Source organism: Staurois parvus, unplaced genomic scaffold, assembly GCF_062004578.1.
Source record: "Staurois parvus isolate SC_StPar_1 unplaced genomic scaffold, SC_StPar_1.0 ptg002412l, whole genome shotgun sequence".
Taxonomy (NCBI): Eukaryota; Metazoa; Chordata; class Amphibia; order Anura; family Ranidae; genus Staurois; species Staurois parvus.
This window is the reverse complement of record NW_028320208.1, coordinates 17,195-21,775: the sequence shown is the minus strand read 5'-3', so window position 1 is coordinate 21,775 and position 4,581 is coordinate 17,195.

Below are 4,581 nucleotides of genomic sequence, written 5' to 3'. Positions count from 1 at the left end.
TGCTCCAGACTTTTTTATGAGCTAGAATATGGGTATCCAAACTTTCAAAACACAGGGCCAGATTACTGTCCTTCACTTTCAGGAGGGTGAACCTTTGCTGTGAGAGTATACAATGCCTCAGGCTTTGTGGTCATTGGGAATAAGACTATTGCATAGCGCCTGTGGTCAGTAGGAGAAGGAATAGGGTCCCATCATTGGTATTACCAGGAGGAAAAGTACCCTATTGTTGGTATCAATGGAGAGAATAGTGACCTATTGTTTGTGTCAGTGGGAGGAGTAGTGCCTCATCATTGGTGTCAGTGGGAGGAAAAGTGTCCTATTGGTGGTGTCAGTGGGAGGAATAGTGCCCCATCACTGATGTCAGTGGGAGGAATAGTGCCCCATCATTGGTGTAAGTGGGAGGAATAGCGCCCCATCATTGATGTCAGTGGGAGTAATAGTGCCCCATCATTGAAGTCAGTGGGAGGAATAGTGCCCCATCATTGAAGTAAGTGGGAGGAATAGTGCCCCTATCATTGGTGTCAGTAGGAGGAATAGTGCCCCATCATTGGTGTCAGTGGGAGGAATAGTGCCCCATCATTGGTGTAAGTGGGAGGAATAGCGCCCCATCATTGATGTCAGTGGGAGTAATAGCGCCCCATCATTGATGTCAGTGGAAGTAATAGCGCCCCATCACTGAAGTCAGTGAGAGGAATAATGTCCTAAAGTTGGTGGCAGTGGGAAGAACAGTGCCCCATAATTGGTGTCAGTGGGAGGAATAATTCCCAATTGTTGGTTTCAGTGGGAGGAATAATTCCCAATTGTTGGTGTCAGTGGGAGGAATAGTTCCCCAGGGCCTGAATAAAGCAAGCAAAGGACCACATCTGACCTGCAGGCTGCAGTTTGGAGAACATTGAGTTAAAACTATAATATATAATGGATAATAACTTACTTGTGTGCAAAGCCTCTGGAATGAAGAAATTGAAGGCCACACAGGAGCTCCGCCGCAATAAATCTGATGGAAACAGAAGAAAATATTTATTAGTGATAAACTTACAGTAACTAGATCCCTGATTAATATTACCCCATCCTAATTCTAGAAGAAATAGGTATATTTTTGAAGACATCTTGTATATTGTTAAATCATTTTAACAAAACATTGCCATAGGGGGTCTTTATTTTTTTATATGCATAATGCTTTTTTATTTGGCTATAAGCAAACCCCGATGGGTTTTCATTAAGGCGTTATTGCTGGTTTTAAAGTACTAATGAAACGAATGTTGTCCAGCTAAGAAAACAACCAGGAATGTATTCATTATACCAATCTCTTATTAGTTAGATCTTCCCGAATCCTATCCCATAGGTAATGTCAGTCTAATGCTACCCATGGATATTCGAGTATATTGTTGGTAAGAGTGAACTACGATCTCAGGTGTATGAGTCCCTCCCATTACTTTTGGCAGACTACTATTGTCGGTATGAATTCTGGCCCAGTATCTAACGTTGCTTCCCCCTATTAGAGATATAGGAAATGTCTGGCATCTTAGCCATCCTCTTTTCCTATTCCTTCTGCATTTTCTAAAGAAAAAAATGTTGAATCAATCCAAATATGGCATTTAAAAGCAAGGCACCTGACAAGTGTACCTGGGGGTGGTTAGGTAAAGCAGGCACATCCAATCATCCCCTTTGATACGGAGGCCTCATAGTTTAAAAGTGATCCGTCTACAATTGGCATTGATTCTGCCTCCCTCCCCAATCCTAGTGAGCCCCATTATAGTACTTACCTTATGGTGTCAATATGCAGTCGCTTGTTATCATATAAGAAATATCGCAGGGTGTCACCATTCACAAACTCCATGACATAGAAAACGAAATCCTAGAAGACAAAACAGAGAAAAATTATAATGCATTCATTATTCATTATGAGAGTCCATATTCAACCCTTCACCTTTGTCTTCTCTCCTTTGGAGACTTTTAGTGAAAAATTTAGCAACATGTCTGTGAAGAGTCTCATTTATTCAGGTTATTTTATAGCTAAAAATAGTCACATTTATTGGGCTTGTTCTGAGATGATGAAGATGTTATGCCCCTTTTACAAGCAGCAAGAACTGAAGATCCTGCTTGGAGGACCATCAAAAACTCTTCAAGGTTACAGAACCAGTCCGGTTAACTAACATTTACCAACACAAGTGATTAGAGAGCTATAAGGGGTCGGAGAATGTCTTATTCTAATTGAGTCGGACTCTTCTAAAATTCCACCAAATATGTAAAAGATAAAGATACTTACCCTTGTCTGGAAAGTAGCAAATAATTGCGGGAAGAACCTGCAACCCTCCGTCGCTACCATGGCTTGGCATTCTATCAAAACTATATCGGAACGGTGCAAAAGTTTTTTGGCCATTTTTATTGCCAGCAGCTGATCGACAGCAGGATGTGATGCCAAAAATACCTGAAGGAGAATGAAGAAAAACATATTAGTATTGTCAATTCAGTGTCGGCTCACCCACCCATGATATTTCTTTTGTGGGTCAGATGTAAATAAGCCAATCACCCGATGTCTCTTTACATCTCACATGGTCTCCAGTGTAGAAATGTATCCACTGGAGCTCCCATCTGCACTCTCCCTTTTTTTCTGACAGCTTACCCATTCTATTCGATAGAAATTCAATGGAAAATCCACCAGGGAGAGTGAAATCCCCTTCCTGCTCATGGAAATTCAATGGAAAATCCTCCGGGGAGAGTGAAACCCCTTCCTGCCCATGGAAATTTAATGGAAAATCCACCAGGGAGAGTGAAACAGCTTCCTGCCCATGGAAATTCAATGGAAAATCCACCAGGGAGAGTGAAACCCCTTCCTGCCCATGGAAATTCAATGGAAAATCCACCAGGTAGAGTGAAACCCTTTCCTGCCCATGGAAATTTAATGGAAAATCCACCAGGGAGAGTGAAACCCCTTCCTGCCCATGGAAATTCAATGGAAAATCCACCAGGGAGAGTGAAACCCCTTCCTGCCCATGGAAATTCAATGGAAAATCCACCAGGGAGAGTGAAACCCCTTCCTGCCCTTCCCTATCTTATGTTAAATTATAAAATGGCATCAGTGGTTTTGGCTGGATTCACACTGTTTTTGAGCATTAAATTGCATTCTATTCTAATTATTGTAAACCCAAAAAATTTTCTTTGCCTTTTTGTATTTCATATTTGCTTTTTACATAAAGATTTTACTTGTTATTGTAAGCCCCATTTAAACCACTGCAACTTGTCCTGTGATTTGACAGTTCCACATTGCATGGCAAGTCTTCCATGAAGTGGCACAGATGTCAGGCAAGCCGCATGTGAAATTGCATCAGGTCCGCAGCTTCGAAATCACTCTACTTCAAGTAAAGTAGCACGATTTCAATATCGCATTCCTCTGAATTACCTGGGTGATATTGCCAGTTCCCCACGTAATGGTTGTAAACTGACCACGCTAAGCATCTGTGTTAGCGTGGTCAGTTTGCATCCTCTGTCACTACGTACTGAGATACAAGTAAGCCGTGCAAGCGCACAGCTTGCCTATATCTTCAATGGTCAATGCAGTCAGGACCACCCCCGACCCCCACCTATCCCTCCTCCTTTAACAGTGACATGTAATCTTAGGCAGATGCGCCCACCCGCAGGTCCGTGATGTGCTCAGCAAGGAAGAACGATCACATGACCTGCAGATTAGACCAGCGGAAAAGGTATAATATTTTTTTTTTTACAAATACATATGTGCAGTACCTATTTACCTATTTAAATTTGAATTCTGACTAGCTTGCAATTACAACTACTTTAAGTCAGCCCTTTCTTTTTAATGGGCTGCATAATGCACCATGTGCAACCGGAAATGGTGCATGCATTATATTTGGTAACACAGAGGTAGCGCCGTACCGTGAGCTGTGATGTGCTGGAGCTCACATGCATTGAGGTGCCATTTAGAATGAATGGCACCGCAATGCCCAAATGCAAATACAGTGTGACCCAGTCTTTAAAAAAGATACTTTCTCTTCACAAAGAAGCTGCTTTTCAGCTATTTGCTTGAACTCCGTTGCACACTGTTGCGCTGAGGCAAATTCCATGTGCAAAAACACGTTATATGCATTTGTGAGCCGCAGTTCATTCTTAATGTAGAACTCCAGCTTAACCCTAACTGGCTTTAAAAATGCTCCCTCCCCCTCCTAACACCTATGCTGTTTATCCTGTGTAGAAAAGATGCGTATGCTTCCCTTTTTTTCAGCCCATTCTGGTCCGGTCATGTGATCCGACTCCTCTGAGTCAGCCAGTAGTGGCTGCAGGGGAAAGGAGGGGGCATTGACAATGGCTGGGACTTTGGTGCCAATAGGTGACATCACTGCTCCAGGGTTTACCAGTCTTTGTTGATTGCTCTATCCTCTCCCCACATGATGGGACCAGAGCGGGCTGCAAATAGGTAAGTATATACTTCTTTCTTACACAGCTTAGTCAGCATAGGTGTTAGGAGGGGCGAGGGGACATTATTAAGGGTACTGAGATTTAAGCTGGAGTTCTACTTTAATGGCACCCAACACACCCTACTAATGCACCTATTATGGGGAATCTTGG